The following is a 25,697-nucleotide window of genomic DNA, read 5'->3' as shown; positions in this document are numbered from 1 at the left end:
AACTTTATTTCAGACACAATGGGTCCATATACAAACAACATGTAAAAACATAACAGTAAATACAAAAACAACAACACAGAGATAGCCTATGTATCAGGCTATTTTCATCCAGTGTTTCCAGAAACATGAGGAGAAGACTGTATCACTCTGTGTGATCCCTGTTAAGGCCATAATTAATACATTCTTTGATTCCCTCAATCTACACATGAATCTAAAAATAAAATTCCTCAGTACAGCATGAAAGGTAGGTACATTACTGGTCACAAACATTTCACTTGCACTGGTCCATCTTGGGAGTCTCAGGAATATACGAAAAGCATCATTATATGCCACCTGAAGTTTTTTCATTTTCACTTTTACTTTTACTTAAGTAAAAAATGTGAGTACTTTTTCCACCACTGGTAAGTTAGTAGCTGGCTTGCATGATGTGGTCCAGAAAGTTAGTTGTAGAGAAAGTTAATGATGTGTCCTGGCATCAGTACACTATGAACGGTGTCCTGGCATCAGTACACTATGAACGGTGTCCTGGCATCAGTACACTATAAAGTTAATGATGTGTCCTGGCATCAGTACACTATGAACGGTGTCCTGGCATCAGTACACTATGAACGGTGTCCTGGCATCAGTACACTATGAACGGTGTCCTGGCATCAGTACACTATGAACGGTGTCCTGGCATCAGTACACTATGAACGGTGTCCTGGCATCAGTACACTATGAACGGTGTCCTGGCATCAGTACACTATGAGCGGTGTCCTGGCATCAGTACACTATGAACGGTGTCCTGGCATCAGTACACTATGAACGGTGTCCTGGCATCAGTACACTATGAGCGGTGTCCTGGCATCAGTACACTATGAACGGTGTCCTGGCATCAGTACACTATGAACGGTGTCCTGGCATCAGTACACTATGAGCGGTGTCCTGGCATCAGTACACTATGAGCGGTGTCCTGGCATCAGTACACTATGAACGGTGCCACCGTGTTTAAGTTAAAGTTAATGATGTGTCCTGGCATCAGTACACTATGAACGGTGCCTTCATAATGATGTGTCCTGGCATCAGTACACTATGAACGGTGCCACCGTGTGTCCTTCATATTCACTCCCCTTAGGAGGATATTTCTACACAATGACACGGTGTCTGTCCTCTGCTGATAATGCAGTTTATAGACCCTGGAAATATACTATAAGGCGGCAAGGCCTTGTGGAGAAAGATGTCTGGGAGCAGGAAGATAGTAAATACAGATACAGCTTGTTGCACGACAACACAGACCTCCTATCTCCATATTTTACCTTTTGTATTTTTTCGTAAAATGAACAGAGACGACGAAAGTATAACTAAGTATGGTTATATTGCTAGGTATGATGAAACGCTGTGGCTCCATCCGTTGTGCAAAATATTTCTAAAACTACAAAACATATATTTCTATTAATTCTTGCTGCCACGGGCATACAAAGTTTGCTGCTGAAAGGTCCAGTCGGCGGTTTGCCAGATTAACTCTCTCTCTCTCGCACGCGCGCACGGCCGCGCGCACGCACGCACACGCACACACACACACACACACACACACACACACACACACACACACACAAAGACCCTGTCACAGATGACTACGGCGTAACAAATGGTTCAGCCGATGAAGGATCGTGTTTGCTCGTGTCTGAATAAAGGCCTTAATATTATGGACTGACTCCAGGATGTTATTCATATCGCTCCAATGTTTTTCATCCACTACGTACATTTGCTCTATAAATACACAGCGTGTACACCGTTGGGAATTGGCCATTTATTTATAGTCCCCATGAACTATTCATAACTCTGGCACTGCATGCTGTCATTTAGTAAACACTGTTGTGACAGTAGGGGAGCTTTGGCCCGTGAGTCCTAAACAAACCTGTCAGAGAGTAAGAGGTTAACCCATTCTGACCGGGCACCCATTTTGGTGTTGGCATCATGTTATGCTTTAGCTATTGAAAAATAGCAGATCTACAAGCTCATATCGCGCCACCGCGCAGCTTGTAGGTCTGCTATTTTTGAAAAAAATCTAAGAACGACTGACATTTTTAGAATCTGATCTCAGGTCAGAATGGGTTGATCAGACCAGTGTGTGTCCAGCGGAAACCTCGTTATGAATCTGATCTCAGGTCAGAATGGATTAACGTATACGAAGCACAGGTCTGCAGCGTCTACACATACAGCTAGGCCGCTCACAATTATTCAACATTTTTCATACATTTACACAAACAAAAACAAATCTTTTTTGAATGTATAGTTATTAAATATGTCAGCGATTTCTTTTTTATTTGTCAGATCTGCCCTGAGCAACTTTTGTTTACGAGCCTAAAAAAACAAACATAGTTGTTGTTGTGCAATGCCCAAAAAACATCAACAATGAAAAAAGACATCAACAATGAAAAAAAACATCAACAATGAAATTGATAATCGCAAGTGTCATGACAGCCCTATAGACATAGCATGAGCCCTATAGACATAGCATGAGCCCTATAGACAGCCCTATAGACATAGCATGAGCCCTATAGACAGCCCTATAGACATAGCATGAGCCCTATAGACAGCCCTATAGACATAGCATGAGCCCTATAGACAGCCCTATAGACATAGCATGAGCCCTATAGACAGCCCTATAGACATAGCATGAGCCCTATAGACAGCCCTATAGACATAGCATGAGCCCTATAGACATAGCATGAGCCCTATAGACATAGCATGAGCCCTATAGACAGCCCTATAGACATAGCATGAGCCCTATAGACAGCCCTATAGACAGCCCTATAGACATAGCATGAGCCCTATAGACAGCCCTATAGACAGCCCTATAGACATAGCATGAGCCCTATAGACAGCCCTATAGACATAGCATGAGCCCTATAGACATAGCATGAGCCCTATAGACAGCCCTATAGACATAGCATGAGCCCTATAGACAGCCCTATAGACATAGCATGAGCCCTATAGACAGCCCTATAGACAGCCCTATAGACAGCCCTATAGACAGCCCTATAGACAGCCCTATAGACAGCCCTATAGACAGCCCTATAGACAGCCCTATAGACAGCCCTATAGACATAGCATGAGCCCTATAGACAGCCCTATAGACATAGCATGAGCCCTATAGACAGCCCTATAGACAGCCCTATAGACATAGCATGAGCCCTATAGACAGCCCTATAGACAGCCCTATAGACAGCCCTATAGACATAGCATGAGCCCTATAGACAGCCCTATAGACAGCCCTATAGACAGCCCTATAGACAGCCCTATAGACAGCCCTATAGACAGCCCTATAGACAGCCCTATAGACATAGCATGAGCCCTATAGACAGCCCTATAGACATAGCATGAGCCCTATAGACAGCCCTATAGACAGCCCTATAGACAGCCCTATAGACAGCCCTATAGACATAGCATGAGCCCTATAGACAGCCCTATAGACATAGCATGAGCCCTATAGACAGCCCTATAGACATAGCATGAGCCCTAGACAGCCCTATAGACATAGCATGAGCCAACCCCAGCATGCCTCCATGACCTGACCACCCTGTCCACCAGCCCCACCCACCTGCTCAACCACCCTGCCCTTAGCCATTGCCAGCCCCCCTGACACTTGATCTCTGGGTCAGCTGCAGTGGATATTTCTGCTGTCTGTGTGTCTGTGTCTGTGTCTGTGTGTGTGTGTGTGTGTGTGTGTGTGTGTGTGTGTGTGTGTGTGTGTGTGTGTGTGTGTGTGTGTGTGTGTGTGTGTGTGTGTGTGTGTGTGTGTGTGCGTGCGTGCGCGCGTGCTTGTGTGTTTTTGTTTTGTCAGAAGGGTTACATTGGTGTGACAGCGTGTCACATGTCACTTGGGTCAAGAAGACAGCTTGAACGGCACTCCTTGGCACGTCCACCCCAGAGCCCTGGCCTGGCCCTGGCCCTGGCCCTGGCCCACCCCAGAGCCCTGGCCCTGGCCCTGCCCTGCCCCTGGCCCTGGCCCACCCCAGAGCCCTGGCCTGGCCCTGCCCTGCCCCTGGCCCTGCCCCTGGCCCTGGCCTGGCCCTGCCCTGCCCCTGGCCCTGCCCCTGGCCCTGGCCCACCCCAGAGCCCTGGCCCTGCCCTGCCCTGCCCCTGGCCCTGCCCTGGCCCTGCCCTGCCCCTGGCCCTGGCCCTGCCCCTGGCCCTGGCCCACCCCAGAGCCCTGGCCCTGCCCTGCCCTGCCCTGCCCCTGGCCCTGCCCTGGCCCTGCCCTGCCCCTGGCCCTGGCCTGGCCCTGGCCCACCCCAGAGCCCTGCCCTGCCCCTGGCCCTGGCCTGGCCCTGGCCCACCCCAGAGCCCTGGCCTGGCCAGCTACAATTCATGGAATATTTCATGCATGCAATAAAATTCGGAATATTCATTTGACTCCGAGAGGGTACAGAATTGAATTGACGTGAGGGTAAATGTATACACTTTTACTGTGTGCAAGTGTGGCGTACATCCAAACTGCAAGGCCAGATTGGAGAGGAAACAGCCTGAAATCTCTTTGTTGATACAATTTAATATGTTATGGAATGGAGAATCCACTGCTGTCCCTAGAGATCCCTATGCACATTCCTCATTACTACAATAACTAGGTCTGCAGCCATGTTCAAACGTGAGGCATGTTTACTTTTTATCCGTTTCTGTCACAGAAGTCAAACTCCCTGATCTACTAAATATCGGCAGCGTTTCAGATTTTGAGCTTGATAATATTGTCCCTGGTTGCAAGGCTGCAAGCAGCATGTGCTATAATAAGATCAAATGCCACGTACGTTCCTCAATTAATTCACAGATGGAGCTCAGATGGAGCTTGGCGTTACCTAACGCACGTGTTTCACAGTGTTATGTGCAGTTGGTTTTACATCTGGATGCTCTGTCTGGGTCCATTGTCAGGCTTCTGTGAGTACATCGACATTACTTGAGAGATCACTGTAGAATTGTGAGTGTTAATTTAACGCTAAGTCCAAAAAACGAATCCCTTTATGACTTGCACTCAGGATTTAACAGTGATGAAATGCGATCTGTGTGTGTGTGTGTGTGTGTGTGTGTGTGTGTGTGTGTGTGTGTGTGTGTGTGTGTGTGTGTGTGTGTGTGTGTGTGTGTGTGTGTGTGTGTGTGTGTGTGTGTGTGTGTGTGTGCGTGCGTGCGTGCGTGCGTGCGTGCGTGCGTGCGTGCGTGCGTGCGTGCGTGCGTGCGCACATTATTGTGAAATGCAGGAACTGGTGGTGTTCCTCGCATTGTGACACGAGGCATGTCTGATGAGAAGACATTTGTGTTATCATGTGAACTTGGCATTTTGTTTGTCACATATTTAGCCGTGACCTTCTGCAATCTCCACGTGAGAGAGAAAAAGTGAGGCGGCAATGTGTAAGGCTTGGATTTTATAGCTAGCCGTGTGCGGGTATCGCATCACAAAAATAAAATAAAAAAATCTAAAAGCTCAAAGCACGTCGCAGCGTGACACATTGTGAGCTTGTAGATCTGCAAGTGTTGATGCTTAACACCCACGCACAACTAAGTAGGAATGAGGCAGAAACAAGCGAGATGAGCTTTTCCATAACACCGGGGCTCCACCGGGCGCGTCAGCATCGCGTCTCCGTCACCGTCACAGAATGTTCCCTTTTTAATCAATGAAGGGTGGCTCCACTGCCCGCGTTGCGTCGCGTCTCCGTCACCATTCAAATTGCCCCGGTTCGTTTTTTGACGCACGCGACGGAGACGCAACGCACCCGGTGGAGCCCTGGTGTAAGTGGGGCTCTGCTGTGCAGTGAATAGCATCTTTTGCCTCTATTGTTTCCAGCGTCAAGCCTCGCTGCGCTGGCTTGGAGTGAGACTGAAGTCACAATGGCTTGTAGTGAATATTGGAATAATATAAGCGACTGGCTATTCAGACGGGGTAAAACAGCATGATGTGTCTTATTAGTCAAGTGGTGCTCGCAGCACTTTAGATAATGGGATTAAATGCAGCAGCACTGAGCCGAAAAATATGAAATTGTTGCCACTTTGTTAAGTAATTAAACAGTGTTTGCTTAATTTCTGCATTGTTTCAACAACGGTATCAAAACTTAAATTACGTTTTCTAGCATTGGACCAACAAAATGTGTGGATTTTTTTTTCTTCATAATATCCTGCATGAGGCAATTGACACACACGTCACACACACACACACACACACACACACACACACACACACACACACACACGAAGCTAGCACAATACTACACAGTGTGTCTGAAAGAAAGAGACTCAGAAGCATGCACAGGAAAAGCGAGAGAGGACGAAAGAGGAAAAAGCAGAACCTCGGCCTAGGCAAGGCAGGAAGCGCTGCTATAGTCAGGAATGAGGGATCCGGACTTCTCACTAGCCAGATTAATGAGGTCATGCTTCGTGGCGCCTGCCTGTTCACGATATAAGCAGCGCTTCTTCCTAAACCCGTCCTCTGTGATTGTTGTCCCCGTCCCGCCTGGCCACGCGCACGGGCTGAGACTTTGCCAGAGAAATAAGCCACCGCAGGTCTATGAAAACCAGCCCAAAAGAAGCGACCATCGGCCACATGAACACTTCAAAGTTCAAACCTACACACGTCAAAATAACCTTGAGGATAAAAACAAGAAATGATCACAGTGATATTTGTTAGGTCTCCGCTGTCTCCCTCTATTAGTATGATTATAGAGTGTCGCAGTCCCGCCCCCTTTCAGAACGACGAGTGGCCCAGGAAATGATTCTCCATTCATTTTCTCCATAGGCTTTTCAAAAAGTATTTATATAAAGACGGTTACGCCGCGCACAAAGCCAACTCGGATCGTGACAAATCAACAAACTAACAAACTAAAGACGATCAAATAATTTGAAAGAAGAAAATAAAGGCAGGATACAACACTATTTGTTTTGTTTTTCTTCTTACTAATTATTTGATCGGCACAAAATATTGTGTTTGTTGTCATGATTTGTCACGATCCGAGTTGGCTTTGTAACAGTCTTTATATAAATACTTTTTGAAAAGCCTATGGAGAAAATGAATGGAGAATCATTTCCTGGGCCACTCGTCGTTCTGAAAGGAGGCGGGACTGCGACGCTCTATTGCGTGTATGTTTTGCCATAACCTCGCGCCTCGCGGCAGTTGTTTGCGTGCGCTGTCTCCGTTGTGTTCTCCCCCCCCCCCCATATTAGTCTCATTATTATTTTAGTAACGTGTCGTGTATGTTTGTGTCACAACCTTTCAGCCGCTTTTATATCGATACTCTTCCTTCCCCGTCACCTTGTGAGTGTTGAGCATGCTTATCTCTGCTGCCTGTCTGTCTGCTGCCTGTCTGTCTGCAGCCTGTCTGCAGCCTGTCTGTCTGCTGCCTGTCTGTCTGCAGCCTGTCTGTCTGCTGCCTGTCTGTCTGCAGCCTGTCTGTCTGCAGCCTGTCTGTCTGCAGCCTGTCTGTCTGCTGCCTGTCTGCAGCCTGTCTGTCTGCTGCCTGTCTGTCTGCAGCCTGTCTGTCTGCAGCCTGTCTGTCTGCTGCCTGTCTGTCTGCAGCCTGCGTCGTGGCTGGCAGGGATATTTGACCCTCCCCTTCCCATTGGCCAGAAGGTAGCTTTGCCGTTGGTTGGTGGCCAGAGGAGCCAATCAGATCAGTCTAACTAGGTGGCGGAAGGTGGCGAGTTGGTGAAATAGTCACTTACATTTCATGGGCGATGTTAGGTCAGGTGTCACCTGACAAAAAGTGCAAAATGTGGAATATTTTTTTACATTTGAACATATAATTTGTACCAGTACATGGCAAAATTATACACAATCATTTGGGGGACCTTGACATGAAACAAGAACCACTGTTTTGTTTTAAACAATAATCAAAACGTTTGGAAGTAAGACCAAAATAAGCAACTACACACCAAAAACAACGCAACCCACAGCAAAAAACACAAGTGGCTTATAATAAGCGGACATGGCAACACTGGTCTCCACCCCGCCTCGCCTGGAGCACTGTGCTCAGTGGCCCCACTTGGCCCGCTGAGACTGTGTCAGCCACTCTCACGCTAGCGCCCTGTGGCTACTAGCACTAGCACTAGACCACGGAGGTCTCAAACATTTTACTGTCACGGACCCCCATCTGAAATGAATTTGTGCCAGGGACCCCCATAAGGGAAGATTTGTCAACATAATTCAAATATAGGCCATACTGTACTAGCTGGATTGTACTGTAGATTGCCTATTTTCAACAGCCGAAAAATAACATAGGGCTTTGTGTTTAAACTGTTCCTCACTGAGACACTGACCCCCTGGAACCCCCTCAAAGAGGGGTCCCCAGACCCTACTTTGAGAACCAGAGCTCCAGACAGTACCCAGACGACACTATTACTAGCTTCTGTCCATTTTTGTCGTAGCCGACGGTGTGGGTGTTTCCCACACTGCCATTATTGCAGCATGGTTCGGTTTCACCCGGAGATTTTGTGGAATGCTGGGTATGGAATGCCGTGTGTGATGATTACAAATTCAGGTTGGGTCCCCGGGTGGGTGATTTTTGGAATGTACAACACAAGGGAATCGTGAATAATTCATAACTTTCTATTTCTAAAAACAACAACTGAAGCGTCCTGACTCATCCTCACTATGCTGTTGAAACATGTCGTACATCATTGTTTGTCATGTTGTCAGCTAACTGGGATGTTTTTACAACTTAACCAATTAATCACTTGCCACATAACCACAAACATTTTCTAAATTATTTAAAAAATGACAAGCTCATAAATAAATGCTGAGAATATAACTACTTATTTTCGAATGTCTTACAATGAAATACCCCGAAATTGGGTCGGTAGGGTCTAAAGTGGTTAAACAAGGCATTCAGTGAATTGGGACCTAGCAGTCCTATATTTAACCTATGATGAATGTGAAAAAGGAAAGGCAGGCAATGCTCTAATAATCTGCAATTTACAAGTGCACAATGAAACAGCACTGCCCCCATCCTGGCATCCTGGCCCACCCAAGCCTTTTTCTGCCCCCATAAAGGCAGCTGAGTTCAAGGTGGCACTTCTTTTAGCTACAGAGCGTTCATGCACTGTTTGCCTCAAAGCCTCACCTGTGACAGCTGAGCTTAATTTATACTAAACCAGCGCTATTCTCTGCATGACTGCAGCCCATTTACCAACTCATTATTATATAGGAAATGATGGCCTGAAGACTTCATTTACCACAAAGAATGTGTGCGGCATGAAATACAATAGATTGAATCTCCCGAGAGAGAGAGAGAGAGAGAGAGAGAGAGAGAGAGAGAGAGAGAGAGAGAGAGAGAGAGACTCAGTCGACTCAGGTTTTAGCTTATCTACCTACGTAAGGCAGTTGGACATCTCCAGCCTTGCACCTGGCAGTGGTGTAAAGTAACTAAGTACACCATTTAACTAAGTAAAAGTACAATTTTGAGGTATTTTTTTTTACTTTAATGGATATTTACAATATTCAATACTTGAATATTGGGACATTCTGCATAATGAGTACATTCTACTTTTGGTACTTTAGGTACATTTTGATACTAATAATTTAGTATTTCTGCATTGCAGTATTGATACTTTTACTCAAGCAAAACGTGCAAGTACTTTCCTCCACCACTGGCACCTGGTGCTGCAGGACCTCACAGCCTGTCCTCTATGTTTTGTCTGCCCGTCTGTCTCCCTCCAGCTAATGGATAGAAATGGCCCCCATGTTAAAAGATCCAGACGCAGAATTAAAAACAAGGCCTGGAGAGGAGAGGAGTGGCCGTCGGGCTGAGTGATTGTGTAGGAAGTGCTAGTTTCTCGCGTGCGCTAGCATGTAAAGATGACGGTATAGGAAACTAATCTTGCGGTGTGCACAGTGCGAGGGATGGGAGGAGTGGGCGCTTTCCCTCTTCAGATCCGTGTCTGGAAGTCACAACAAATCCCCTTTAAGAGCACAGATTAGACTGTAGTGAGCATGCAGGTCATAAGACAAGCCTGGGACTGTGAATAGTCATTGTGGGGAAACCGTTACGCTGGCAAACCCTTGCTTGAATTGTTGCCATAGCGTACGTGCACTGCACCACAGCAGCACCAAACATTTGACCTCTCCGACCTTAACCCATTTTAGACCCGAGTTAAAAACATTCACTTTGAAAGAATATATATTCAAAGATTTGCGCCACATTTTTCACGATTTTTCAAAAATAGCAGACCTACAAGCTCGTAGCGCGCCACTCGGTGGCGCGCTACGAGCTTGTAGATCTGCTATTTTTCAATAGCTAAATTATAACATAATGTTTAAAGCACCAAAAGGGGTTCCCGCCCCAAAATGGGTTAAGATAACACGATCAAGTGGATTAGTTAAATACTTGGTGAGGTTCAAGGATTTGGATATCCACATGGCTATACCCACCTGCAGTTAGAGCACTATATGCCGCTCTTTATTTTATTTGACTGTGGAACTCGACTGTCTGTGCGACGCAGATAACGAGCAGAGTGAAGAGAGAGCCTGGGTGGAGGCCAGATATGGAGTTCAATCAACACACTTTACCTCCAAGGATATCATGGTCTCGTGAAGGACTTCCTCCATGCAAAGGCTTAGTTCTTCTCAGACTGACCTTCAGTTGTTTGTACCTCCTCTACAGGTACTTTATAATCACCGTTGTGCAAGAGGGGATGAGTGACATTTTGAATCTCCCTGCTCCCTGTGAGACAAGGCAGTCCACTGTCAAAGCCATGCCTGTCTGTTTGAGTACTCCGACTACCCTCCTCCTGAGAGACACGAGTCCCAGGCCCATGCCAGCTGGGCTGCCATGTTGACTTTGGAGGAGGACAAGAGAGACGCACGCCTCCCAGGCAGGCAGGAGGAGGACGAGAGAGACGCACGCCTCCCAGGCAGGCAGGAGGAGGACGAGAGAGACGCACGCCTCCCAGGCAGGCAGGAGGAGGACAAGAGAGACGCACGCCTCCCAGGCAGGCAGGAGGAGGACGAGAGAGACGCACGCCTCCCAGGCAGGCAGGAGGAGGACAAGAGAGACGCACGCCTCCCAGGCAGGCAGGAGGAGGACAAGAGAGACGCACGCCTCCCAGGCAGGCAGGAGGAGGACAAGAGAGACGCACGCCTCCCAGGCAGGCAGGAGGAGGACAAGAGAGACGCACGCCTCCCAGGCAGGCAGGAGGAGGACAAGAGAGACGCACGCCTCCCAGGCAGGCAGGAGGAGGACAAGAGAGACGCACGCCTCCCAGGCAGGCAGGAGGAGGACAAGAGAGACGCACGCCTCCCAGGCAGGCAGGAGGAGGACGAGAGAGACGCACGCCTCCCAGGCAGGCACTTGGCTCGGTTGTTTGTCTGTCGGTCCAATGTAGGAGGTTTGGCCCTGAGCTGAGACCAACTGCTCCCTCAACCTACTGATCAGCTGAATCACACGTTGAGACCAACTGCTCCCTCAACCTACTGATCAGCTGAATCACACATTGAGACCAACTGCTCCCTCAACCTACTGATCAGCTGAATCACACGTTGAGACCAACTGCTCCCTCAACCTACTGATCAGCTGAATCACACATTGAGACCAACTGCTCCCTCAACCTACTGATCAGCTGAATCACACATTGAGACCAACTGCTCCCTCAACCTACTGATCAGCTGAATCACACATTGAGACCAACTGCTCCCTCAACCTACTGATCAGCTGAATCACACATTGAGACCAACTGCTCCCTCAACCTACTGAGGCCTAAAAAAAAAAAACTTTGGTTTCCGATTGGCTGTCATTTTTGGGCTGAGTAGGTAGGGAATTTATTTTATTTGATTTTTTATTTTATTTTTTCGTGGGAAGGATGGGTAGCAAGGAATTTATTTTATTTTATTTTATTATCGTGGGAAGGATGGGTAGCAAGGATTAAAAAAAAAGATCCTACGGCTTCTACATATTTCATATTTTGGCTATGTGAAATAACTGTGGCAGTTTTAATGGTTAATACAACTTTACATTGTTTTCATTACACAGTGACATACCTGGAGTAGAGGCAGCAGGTTTAGAAAATAGGGTTGCTGATATTTTCTGCTGCCCTGCGGTTGGCTTTGGCAATTATTTTGGTGGCATTTTAATGTGCGGTGGCAGTGGCACCACAACACACACGCAACAGAAACACAACAATATCGGCGTGTGTTATTCAATGTGTGTTTGTGTTTCCCATTGAACCGGGTCTGCATGTCACGTTAAAACATGTTCCCCTAAATATTTCTGTCGGAGGCAGCGCGGTTTAGTTGAGAGAGTTGCGACATCTCCGTTCACTGCTTATTCGTGGGGCTGCATGTGTCATTGATCAGTCCATTGTCGTCACTCTCTGTCTCTAAACAGCTCTAGTCTAGAGGCTGCGCTCCGCTCCGCGGTCAGAGCTGAGCAACATGGCGGCGCACAGCGCGCTGTGTTGACAGTGTTGTTACAAACGATAGTGGTTCTACAACTATTCCTACGTGGATTTTATTTTTTATAACGTAGGATGAGGTCGCGTGTCCCGATGGTCTCATCAAAGAGAATTTTAATGATCAAAGACCTTTTTGGTCTTGACTCGGTCGTATTCTGAGGGTTTTTTTTTTTTTTTTTTTTTTTCACCAAATGCCAATAAAATAATATGGGTCGCGCATATTTAATAGAGTCGGTCGGCAACCGGAAACCAATGTTTTTTTTTTTTAGGCCTGATCAGCTGAATCACACATTGAGACCAACTGCTCCCTCAACCTACTGATCAGCTGAATCACACATTGAGACCAACTGCTCCCTCAACCTACTGATCAGCTGAATCACACATTGAGACCAACTGCTCCCTCAACCTACTGATCAGCTGAATCACACATTGAGACCAACTGCTCCCTCAACCTACTGATCAGCTGAATCACACATTGAGACCAACTGCTCCCTCAACCTACTGATCAGCTGAATCACACATTGAGACCAACTGCTCCCTCAACCTACTGATCAGCTGAATCACACGTTGAAAAACATGCACTGTAACCATCAATAGTTGCTATGAAATGTAGCCACCTCTGGTGTCCCTAGTTTGGGCATGTCATTATAGGGGGGGGGGGGGGGGGGGGATTTTGCTATTCATCATGAATGATAGGGTTTAAGACAAGTGGTTATCATGAATCATGCACACTGTGGTTTCTTCATCACCATGGTTTCTTTCATCTATAATAGCCTGAATTTCTCTTTCGCTTCTATATACAGTAGTTTTACCAATCATTGCATTCTCTATCACCGTGCTTACAGCTGATGTCATGGACAGGACAGGGATATGGAGTCTAATTGCCTGAGCTTTCCCTCATACAGAGAGACATCTCGAAGGGCTAAAAGGAGCACCAGACAATAGACACGAGGAAGAAAAGGTTTTATAAAGCCTGATTTAGGATATACTTCAGCCGAGTCAGTTTTCAGTTCTTCAATTCTTTTCAGAGAGCGACACGGCCGTACAACAAGGTATAAATGAGCTTTTATGCTGCTGGAGAGGCTTTGTGGGAACATAATGGAAGCAGAGAAGTTGATACTCTGCATACAGAGCACAACAGAGGCCGAGTTCAATCAGCCGGAGCCTGCAGCTCTGGCTCTCTGGGAACAAGAATCAAATAAGACAGAGGGGAGAAACGATAATTACTGTAGGTTCCCCTGCTCCCTGCTTCTTAAATCTCATCTATTCTTGGATATAATCTGAAGGCCTTTGGTCGATGCCCCCCCCCCCCCGTGCCCTGGATCACTTCATATTAGGAACCCTGCTGGTCGAACTGATGGCAAAAGTAATCAGAATTAATGTCTGCTGATACGCCTCAACCGGGCTGTTGTTGCAGCGCTGTTGCTGTGAGTGGTAAACTATACACACACTGCACAGGCTCACAGACTGTCAGAACCATTTGCGTTTCCCTCCCTGTGGTAGTGGTGTTGCCGCCCGCCCGCTTTGCGGTGAGAGAGCGTGTGTGTGACTGATGATGACTCATTCTTTGTGTGAAACTACTTCTGGGACACTATATAGTAGGTCCGCCCACGCAGAATGCTCCCTGCTCACTGAACTCTGTGAGGCTACAAATGTAACCAAAATGGTTACATTTTGTCAGTGGTGTAAAGTAACTAAGTAGATTTACTTAAGTACTGTGGCCAGACAGTGGCCTTGTGGTTAGAGTGTCCGCCCTGAAACTGGGAGGTCGGGGGTTCGATCCCCGGCCGGGTCATAAACCAAAGACTGTAAAAATGGGACCCAATGCCTCCCTGCTTGACACTCAGCATCAAAGGGTTGGATTGGGGGGTCAGTCCCTGCTTGGCACTCAGCATCAAAGGGTTGGATTGGGGGGTCAGTCCCTGCTTGGCACTCAGCATCAAAGGGTCGGATTGGGGGGTCAGTCCCTGCTTGGCACTCAGCATCAAAGGGTTGGATTGGGGGGTCAGTCCCTGCTTGGCACTCAGCATCAAAGGGTTGGATTGGGGGGTCAGTCCCTGCTTGGCACTCAGCATCAAAGGGTTGGATTGGGGGGTCAGTCCCTGCTTGGCACTCAGCATCAAAGGGTTGGATTGGGGGGTCAGTCCCTGCTTGGCACTCAGCATCAAAGGGTCGGATTGGGGGTCAAATCAACTAATGATTCCGGAGCGCGGCGCACGCTGCGGCTCAGCGCTCCAAGAGACGGGTCAAATGCGGAGAACACATTTCACTGCGGTAACGTGTGTGACTAATCGTACGACTTTGACTTTGACTTTACTCAAGTACAAGTTTGAGGTATTATTGAGGGGGCGCTAGCCCCTCCTATGTCCAGCTTTGAGGGAAACACAAACATTGAATGCCATTGTCAATGAATTGCCAGCTTTGAGTGTTTATGTAAACACAAACATTGAAGACGAAGGTGAGAACGCAAATTGTGATTGGCCGGAATTACATGATGTATGATGATAAGAGCGACCCTCACTTCACATGCGTGTGATTTCTTTACTTTTACTTTTATTACTTGATTATTTCCAATGTCCAGTACTTTTACTTCTACTCTAGGTAAAACATTTGAGTACTTTTTCCACCTCTGGATTTTACTGTGTACACATTTAAAGTACATCCCCAACCACGACTGCGGGCTGACATGCATACATGTGCTGCCACTTAAAGTGTTGAGAGAAACCATCCGGAATGTGAAATGTTACTTCACGAGTTCATTCCCCCAATGCGAGCAAGCTGTGCAACCTCCCCATCCACCCATAGCCCACTTCTCTGGACACGACCAGCCTGCTTTTGTTACTGTCTGCCTCGCTAATCCAACCCAGTCATCACACAGTCCACACAGACAAAAAGAAGCTCTGGAGGTCGAATGCCATTCCAGTGCATAGCCTTCCCCGGCACGCGACGCCAACACTTTTCAGCATGGCATCGCGGAAGGACGATGTGACATATGCTCTTTCATCATCTGCTTTGGGCCTCCTTGTAGCCAGGAAGAAGTCCCTTCGTCCCGCTGTGTAGGAGCCTGTTGTGTTCTAGTTACACACAAGGATATGGTGTCTCTCTTTGGGGTGGTAGAGCGGTGCTCTACAAACAGTATTCCCATGGGCCCTATACTTAGTAGAAAGGATTTCCACGGGCTACACTATATTTATACATTTGCAGAAAACAGCTGACCTACAAGCTTACAACGCATGGTTCTGCTGTGTTCAGCGACTGTACACACCAGAAGAGGGATGCTAAGGTTCAACGCATGGTTCTGCTGTGTTCAGCGACTGTACACACCAGAAGAGGGATGCTAAGGTTCAACGCATGGTTCTGCTGTGTTCAGCGACTGTACACACCAGAAGAGGGATGCTAAGGTTACAACGCATGGTTCTGCTGTGTTCAGCGACTGTACACACCAGAAGAGGGATGCTAAGGTTCAACGCATGGTTCTGCTGTGTTCAGCGACTGTACACACCAGAAGAGGGATGCTAAGGTTCAACGCATGGTTCTGCTGTGTTCAGCGACTGTACACACCAGAAGAGGGATGCTAAGGTTCAACGCATGGTTCTGCTGTGTTCAGCGACTGTACACACCAGAAGAGGGATGCTAAGGTTACAACGCATGGTTCTGCTGTGTTCAGCGACTGTACACAGTACACCAGAAGAGGGATGCTAAGGTTACAACGCATGGTTCTGCTGTGTTCAGCGACTGTACACAGTACACCAGAAGAGGGATGCTAAGGTTCAACGCATGGTTCTGCTGTGTTCAGCGACTGTACACACCAGAAGAGGGATGCTAAGGTTCAACGCATGGTTCTGCTGTGTTCAGCGACTGTACACAGTACACCAGAAGAGGGATGCTAAGGTTCAACGCATGGTTCTGCTGTGTTCAGCGACTGTACACACCAGAAGAGGGACGCTAAGGTTCAACGCATGGTTCTGCTGTGTTCAGCGACTGTACACACCAGAAGAGGGATGCTAAGGTTCTGCTGTGTTCAGCGACTGTACACAGTACACCAGAAGAGGGATGCTAAGGTTCAACGCATGGTTCTGCTTTGTTCAGCGACTGTACACACCAGAAGAGGGATGCTAAGGTTCAACGCATGGTTCTGCTGTGTTCAGCGACTGTACACACCAGAAGAGGGATGCTAAGGTTCTGCTGTGTTCAGCGACTGTACACACCAGAAGAGGGATGCTAAGGTTCTGCTGTGTTCAGCGACTGTACACACCAGAAGAGGGATGCTAAGGTTCAACGCATGGTTCTGCTGTGTTCAGCGACTGTACACACCAGAAGAGGGACGCTAAGGTTCAACGCATGGTTCTGCTGTGTTCAGCGACTGTACACGCCAGAAGAGGGATGCTAAGGTTCAACGCATGGTTCTGCTGTGTTCAGCGACTGTACACACCAGAAGAGGGATGCTAAGGTTCAACGCATGGTTCTGCTGTGTTCAGCGACTGTACACGCCAGAAGAGGGATGCTAAGGTTCAACGCATGGTTCTGCTGTGTTCAGCGACTGTACACACCAGAAGAGGGATGCTAAGGTTCAACGCATGGTTCTGCTGTGTTCAGCGACTGTACACACCAGAAGAGGGATGCTAAGGTTCAAGTGTAAGCCACTATTATGTTTGTACTCGACTACATTTACTGTAGGCACCTCTAATGGTTATATAAATATATATAGCACCATTTGACAAAGGTACTAAATAACACCTTTATCCATTGGTGATAAGTGCTATGATAGCATGCATACAGTAGCACCCCTGTGATTACGAGAATTAAGAAGCACTTTTAGTGCTTTTTAGAACCATTTCTGTTTACCATGTTATGTTATAAACATAAGATGCTAGCTAGTATATCTACTTGTCAGTCTATTTAGTTGCAGCTCATACTTTTTATGAGCTATTATTCCTTCACCTTGTTGTTGTTTGACAAAAGTTCATGGCACTTAGGCTGACCTTTGCACTTTGCTTGGAAGCTTCTGCTGCTAAGTGCCTAAATTGACACAAATGAAACGGAAACTGTGGACAGACCGGCACTCTGTTGTCCGCACCATTCCAAGCGACTGTCTCACCTTCACTCACTCACATTCCTGGCGTCAGGGCCAGAACAATTTGCTCAGTGTCTTGCAGTTGAAATATCTGTCATTGAGGACCAGACTGTGGTTAAATGTTAACACAGGGCGTCTCGCCCTCACTGTCACCACCCCCTCTGACCTGTGGTTCCTCCACTGACAACATCTCTCCTCCTGCTCCAGGAGGATTTATATTCCACCCCAACCCCTGACCAAACCCCCCCATACCCCCCCCCCCCAAACCCGTTATCGCCTGGGTCAAAAAGAAGGTGTGGGCAGTAACATAAACCTGATTTATCTAAACGCGCATTCATTGTGAGCTTGTAGATGTAGGCTATTTTTGGTATGCGACACAGTGCATAGCCAGGTGTAAATCAGTCATAAGTACTATAACAATATGGATGCACTCTAATCTTCTATCTCACTCTGTCAGCTGCAGTAACATGCAGCCAATCTAATTATATCCAATTTAATGGGGAATAGTATAAAGATTATAAAGACTATAAAAAATAACAACAATCCCTGCAGACCAGAGAAGTGAAAAGGTGACACAATGTGATGATGCTGTGACTCATCACAAAATATAATAATAATAATAATAATAATAATAATAATAATAATAACAATAATAATCATTATTATCTTCTATTTGCAAATTGAGATTGTGAGTTAAATATTTATGTGGAGGTGAGGGGTCGTTTCTGGGTTTTTGTAAAAGCTCCAGAGTGAAGGAACCCGTGCAAGTTTACAGTTTGGAGCTGTGTGGAAAACTAGTCATTAAGTTCACACATTCCTCTCTCCTGCGGAGTGAAGAATTATCTCCAGTTCTAATGAGGATAACAATGTCAGCAGAAGAGCTTTTGGAGGGGGAACCATTCGAGGATGTACAATTTTGGGCGAAGAAAACGGCTGTGATCCTTTCATGGGAATGTACTAGCATAGGCTGCAATTAAGAAAACGTTCCTGGAAATGACGCGTTGACAACAGAGACGCCCAGAGACGCCAGGCTTTACTGTGGGACGGCAGTATGGCTTCAGTTAGAAGGCCGTCTGACGGCAGGTTTAATATTCACCACCTGTGGCCTTAAAGTACCAAAAGTAGAAAGTACTCATTATGCAGAATGTGTTTTTCTAATGTATAAAATGTATAAAGATCTATTGAAAATAGCAGATCTACAAGATGCATTGTGAGCTTGTAGATCGGGTATTTTCAAATAACCAAAGTTGAATTAGGACCGAAGTGGTTGGTGTATGTTTTGTAATAATAATAATCAAAAGCTACAAAGTGACAACTAGTAACTGATGTTTTCTAATAATTGTAGTGGAGTAAAAGTATAAAATTAGCCTCGGTGGAGTAGAAGAAAAAGTACAGAAAATTGCAAATACCTCAAAATTGTACTTGAGTAAATGTACTTAGTTACTTTACACCACTGATACTCTCATGCTATACTATATAACACTCCGATGATTCAATAATTTTGCACAGGTGAATTATTTATCGTGTTCATAACTTCATATAGTCTTATTTATCGTGTTCATAACTTCATATAGTCTTATTTATCGTGTTCATAACTTCATATAGTCTTATTTATCGTGTTCATAACTTCATATAGTCTTATTTATCGTGTTCATAACTTCATATAGTCTTATTTATCGTGTTCATAACTTCATATAGTCTTATTTATCGTGTTCATAACTTCATATAGTCTTATTTATCGTGTTCATAACTTCATATAGTCTTATTTATCGTGTTCATAACTTCATATAGTCTTATTTATCGTGTTCATAACTTCATATAGTCTTATTTATCGTGTTCATAACTTCATATAGTCTTATTTATCGTGTTCATAACTTCATATAGTCTTATTTATCGTGTTCATAACTTCATATAGTCTTATTTATCGTGTTCATAACTTCATATAGTCTTATTTATCGTGTTCATAACTTCATATAGTCTTATTTATCGTGTTCATAACTTCATATAGTCTTATTTATCGTGTTCATAACTTCATATAGTCTTATTTATCGTGTTCATAACTTCATATAGTCTTATTTATCGTGTTCATAACTTCATATAGTCTTATTTATCGTGTTCATAACTTCATATAGTCTTATTTATCGTGTTCATAACTTCATATAGTCATACACAGTAGAGTTCTTAGTGTTTATATAAAGGAGCACTTCATTGGTCCTCACTATTACTACAAGACGGCACGATTTCAGGAGTTCTGTCTCAGAGGTGGGCTGTGGACAGCTCAGAAACCTGCCATACCAATGACATCATAGAGTTCTGTCTCAGAGGTGGGCTGTGGACAGCTCAGAAACCTGCCATACCAATGACATCATAGAGTTCTGTCTCAGAGGTGGGTTGTGGACAGCTCAGAAACCTGCCATACCAATGACATCATAGAGTTCTGTCTCAGAGGTGGGCTGTGGACAGCTCAGAAACCTGCCATACCAATGACATCATAGAGTTCTGTCTCAGAGGTGGGCTGTGGACAGTTCAGAAACCTGCCATACCAATGACATCATAGAGTTCTGTCTCAGAGGTGGGCTGTGGACAGCTCAGAAACCTGCCATACCAATGACATCATAGAGTTCTGTCTCAGAGGTGGGCTGTGGACAGTTCAGAAACCTGCCATACCAATGACATCATAGAGTTCTGTCTCAGAGGTGGGCTGTGGACAGATCAGAAACCTGCCATACCAATGACATCATAGAGTTCTGTCTCAGAGGTGGGCTGTGGACAGTTCAGAAACCTGCCATACCAATGACATCATAGAGTTCTGTCTCAGAGGTGGGCTGTGGACAGTTCAGAAACCTGCCATACCAATGACATCATAGAGTTCTGTCTTAGAGGTGGGCTGTGGACAGCTCAGAAACCTGCCATACCAATGACATCATAGAGTTCTGTCTAAGAGGTGGGCTGTGGACAGTTCAGAAACCTGCCATACCAATGACATCATAGAGTTCTGTCTCAGAGGTGGGCTGTGGACAGCTCAGAAACCTGCCATACCAATGACATCATAGAGTTCTGTCTCAGAGGTGGGCTGTGGACAGTTCAGAAACCTGCCATACCAATGACATCATAGAGTTCTGTCTCAGAGGTGCTGTGGACAGCTCAGAAACCTGCCATACCAATGACATCATAGAGTTCTGTCTCAGAGGTGGGCTGTGGACAGCTCAGAAACCTGCCATACCAATGACATCATAGAGTTCTGTCTCAGAGGTGGGCTGTGGACAGCTCAGAAACCTGCCATACCAATGACATCATAGAGTTCTGTCTCAGAGGTGGGCTGTGGACAGCTCAGAAACCTGCCATACCAATGACATCATAGAGTTCTGTCTCAGAGGTGGGCTGTGGACAGATCAGAAACCTGCCATACCAATGACATCATAGAGTTCTGTCTAAGAGGTGGGCTGTGGACAGCTCAGAAACCTGCCATACCAATGACATCATAGAGTTCTGTCTCAGAGGTGGTCTGTGGACAGCTCAGAAACCTGCCATACCAATGACATCATAGAGTTCTGTCTCAGAGGTGGGCTGTGGACAGCTCAGAAACCTGCCATACCAATGACATCATAGAGTTCTGTCTCAGAGGTGGGCTGTGGACAGTTCAGAAACCTGCCATACCAATGACATCATAGAGTTCTGTCTCAGAGGTGGGCTGTGGACAGTTCAGAAACCTGCCATACCAATGACATCATAGAGTTCTGTCTCAGAGGTGGGCTGTGGACAGCTCAGAAACCTGCCATACCAATGACATCATAGAGTTCTGTCTCAGAGGTGGGCTGTGGACAGCTCAGAAACCTGCCATACCAATGACATCATAGAGTTCTGTCTCAGAGGTGGGCTGTGGACAGCTCAGAAACCTGCCATACCAATGACATCATAGAGTTCTGTCTCAGAGGTGGGTTGTGGACAGCTCAGAAACCTGCCATACCAATGACATCATTGATTGGGGATAGAAACCACAGTGTTTCTCTTCCTGTAAAGTTAGCATGCTAACTGTCCAAGCTGTCCACAGCCATCGCTGCTCTGAGACACTGGAGTGAACAGACAGAAATGGTGTAATATTCCCTGTTGGAGTGAGGTTGAAAATGGCCAAAGTGGTCCTTTAACTCTGAGGAGTGTACTAATGGAATGCATTTACGGGTCCATTTGGTTCCATTAGTATACACTATACACTGTGGAGTGAGGATAAATGAACACTGGGATTCTACTGTGTGCCAGTGTTGAATGCCAGATACAGCTCCATATGGCCTGTTTCTGACTGACTAATAATGGTGTGTCTTTTCCCAGGACTCTACAAAACTACAAATAGATGCTACAAAGGCTTATCTTTCACTTTGATGGAAAAAAGAAGTCTCACTCAATGGATCTGCATGTCGCCTCACACGGTCACACCGCCTGCTGTATTGGTCTTTCTAATCTAGAGGAAGCAGCCAACAGCAAATCTCACCGGGCCCGAGCTATATATATCCCTATACCTTCAGACAGCTCTAATACGTGATGAATACCATCAAGAATCTTGCCTCTCTACTGTGTTAGATCAGGTTAAACCCTGTAGTGGTGGGCTTAACTTTAAACAGCCTTTTCTCTCCCCTCTGGGATAAAATAGTTGCTGAACATTGTAGGCCAACAGAGCTGGAAAGTCCAGCTGTTAGATACATACAGTAGAGCTCCACACAGTATAGTCATCTCTAGAAGAGTGTACAGTTTCAGATCCAGCAGGGAAGCCCTTCACCTGGGACTGTGGGATTCTGTCCCAGCCCTTGATATACTGTACAGTACATGAATGGTAAATGGTGCATTTATAGCGCCTTTATCCAAGGCACTTAACATAGATTGTGCATTACATTCACCCATTCAGTAACCATGCAAGGCACCAACCTGCACATCAGGAGCAATTAGGGGTACAGCGTCTTGCTCAAGGACACTTCGACACTTCCCTGCACACTGGCGCGCTTTTCGGATTTTTAGCAGCGGTTTTCCGCCGGTTTTCCAACAAAAAACGCGTCCAGTTTGCAAGGACCTTAACTCTGGGGGAGCCTGGGATCAAACTCCGGCTGCTATACTGGCCACTCTACCCCTGATCCACTGCCACCTGCACATTAGGCAGGGTGTGGAGACTGCTGAGTCTATATAGACTCTAGAGCAGATGGCTGGTTCTCAACATGGGGTCTGGTGGACTACCGGGGTGTCTAAAATGGACGCTTACAGGTCTGCACAGTAACTCAGAGAGTGTACTACAAATGGAACCAAAATGGACCGTCTCAGAGTTGACCCATTAAGACCTGAGGCCCGAATATTCTACAAAATGCCTTCTAAATCAGTAGTTATTTTTTTTACCAAAATGTTCAAAAACAGCAGATGTACAGTACAGTATAAGCTTGCAGTGCAGCACGAAGTGACCTCGAGCACCTGTTTGCAGTTACCGATAACTATGGACCACACATTGCTTCCTCTTCTTTCTGCGACAGAGTACAGCATCTTGCAATGGGTCTGGTCCACAAGATTCGATACACCACCAAGATACCCATGTACCTGTCTAAATACTTCCTTAATGTAAACGAAGTCCACACCCACAACACCAGAGGGAGTGCAACAAACCATGTACAACCCAGATTCTGCTCAACGTTGATATGCATCAAATTAGTTAACTTGCTATGATGGTCTTGCTCTGCATGGGAACCACAATCCACACTGCCTAAAAATCCAACCAGCCAATTGGCTCCATATCTACACTCAAGAGTTACAGACCTGTGAAAGGGTCCATTTGGACACCTGGTGGTCCCTGAACACCGCGTTGAGAAACAGCTGTATATGGTTGACAACAGCCTGCCCATGGCACTAGTCCTATACTCCATGGTAGTTAACAGCCTGCTCATGGCACTAGTCCTATACTCCATGGTAGTTAACAGCCTGCTCATGGCACTAGTCCTATACTCCATGGTAGTTAACAGCCTGCTCATGGCACTAGTCCTATACTCCATGGCACTAGTCCTATACTCCATGGCACTAGTCCTATACTCCATGGTAGTTAACAGCCTGCCCATGGCACTAGTCCTATACTCCATGGTAGTTAACAGCCTGCTCATGGCACTAGTCCTATACTCCATGGTAGTTAACAGCCTGCTCATGGCACTAGTCCTATACTCCATGGTAGTTAACAGCCTCCTCATGGCACTAGTCCTATACTCCATGGCACTAGTCCTATACTCCATGGCACTAGTCCTATACTCCATGGCACTAGTCCTATACTCCATGGCACTAGTCCTATACTCCATGGCACTAGTCCTATACTCCATGGCACTAGTCCTATACTCCATGGCACTAGTCCTATACTCCATGGCACTAGTCCTATACTCCATGGCACTAGTCCTATACTCCATGGCACTAGTCCTATACTCCATGGCACCTAATGGCACCTAAAAAACCTAAAAGCCCAGTGTAACAAGCTAAGAAACGGTGTAATTGCCATGACCAAATCAGCCAAATGTAACTTTATCAATGATAAAGCCGAGGAAATCAAAAACAATCCTCGGGAGCTATGGAAGTTACTAAACAACCAACTAGGCTGTGGTCGGAAACTAAAAACCAGGTTTACTAACATAAACATCAAATCGAATAACACCCTCATCACTGACAAACTCGATGTAGCCAACCACTTGAACATCTTCTTTACAAACATTGCAACAAAGCTGGTTAGCAAACTGCCCTCCCACTCTGGGCGTTTTGGTGTAGAGCACATCACAGCCTTCTACAAAAACCTTGGTGTTTGTAAAGATGATTTTAAAATGGCAATGGTAACAACCGAGGAGGTACTTAAAAAACTGAGTGCCCTCCAACCCCACAAGGCCACTGGCCATGACAATATTCCCTCCAAATTTCTCAGAGACTCAGCCTTTTCCATAGCTCCAGTCATCACCCATATAGTTAACCTCTCCATCAAACAGGGACAGGTCCCCCAAGATTTTAAACTGGCCAAAGTAACCCCCTTGTACAAAAAAGGGAGTAAATTAGAACCCGGCAACTACCGCCCTATTTCTATTCTAAGCTCCATCTCGAAAGTGATGGAAAAAATAGTCTATGAACAGGTTGAAAAGTATCTTGCCACTAATAAATTGCTGTACGAGTTCCAATCTGGTTTCAGAACATCCCACTCCACTGACACATGCCTCCTCTATTTGAGCGACCACATCAAACACGAGGTGGATGCTGGAAAATACTGCGGCATGGTCATGCTGGACCTCCAAAAGGCTTTTGACACCGTGAACCACTCCATACTGGTTAACAAGCTTAAAGCTATTGGTTTTGATAGCACATCAGTGAGCTGGATGCAATCCTACCTGGAGGGGAGAGAACAGATGGTGGAGGTGAACGGAACACTGTCCCCTCCCCTCCCAGTGAGCTGTGGCGTCCCACAAGGAAGCATACTAGGGCCTTTACTGTTCCTAATTTATGTTAACGACATGACTTCAGCTTGTGACTGCAACTTGTTCCTGTTCGCAGATGACTCAGCACTGCTGGTCTCGGACAGGAACAAACTGCAGGTTGAAAAGACCCTCAGCTCTGAACTCGGTAGAATCTGCACCTGGCTCGCTGATAACAAACTATCCTTACACCTGGGAAAAACTGAATCCATCCTCTTCGGATCAAATAGTAAACTCAGCAAGGCAGATGGCTTCTTGGTTAGAGTGGGTGACAATATTATCACACGAAAAGATGAAATTACCTACCTAGGTTCCATCCTGGAGGCCAATCTTTCCGGTGATAAAATGGCCACCAACGTAATCAAAAAAGTCAATCAAAGAACAAGATTCCTTTACAGGATCTCCTCACTGGTCAGCAAAAACACCTTGAAGACCTTAACAGGAGCCCTCGTACAAGGTTTCTTTGACTATGCATCCACCTCTTGGTACCACAGCACCTCAAAGGCCCTTAAAACAAGGCTCCAGACCTCTCAAAACAAACTGGTCAGGCTCCTACTTGGCCTCACCCCCCGAACCCACCTCACCCCTGCCCACTTTGACAGGCTGGGATGGCTTAGGGTCGACGACAGAGTACAGCATCTTGCAATGGGTCTGGTCCACAAGATTCGATACACCACCAAGATACCCATGTACCTGTCTAAATACTTCCTTAATGTAAACGAAGTCCACACCCACAACACCAGAGGGAGTGCAACAAA

The 25,697-nt window shown here is 46.2% G+C and overlaps 1 protein-coding gene across 2 annotated transcripts in view; it reads right to left on the bottom strand.

The window, feature by feature from the left end:
* The window catches only part of rhbdf1a (rhomboid 5 homolog 1a), a 78,939-nt gene that overhangs the window by 30,539 nt on the left and 22,703 nt on the right, over nt 1-25,697 (bottom strand). The window lies entirely within an intron of this gene.

Source organism: Protomyctophum parallelum (genome assembly GCF_964188405.1).
Source record: "Protomyctophum parallelum genome assembly, chromosome: 13".
Lineage (NCBI taxonomy): Eukaryota > Metazoa > Chordata > Actinopteri > Myctophiformes > Myctophidae > Protomyctophum > Protomyctophum parallelum.
The sequence above is the reverse complement of the archived record's forward strand: the minus strand, read 5'-3'. Positions and strand labels throughout refer to the sequence as shown.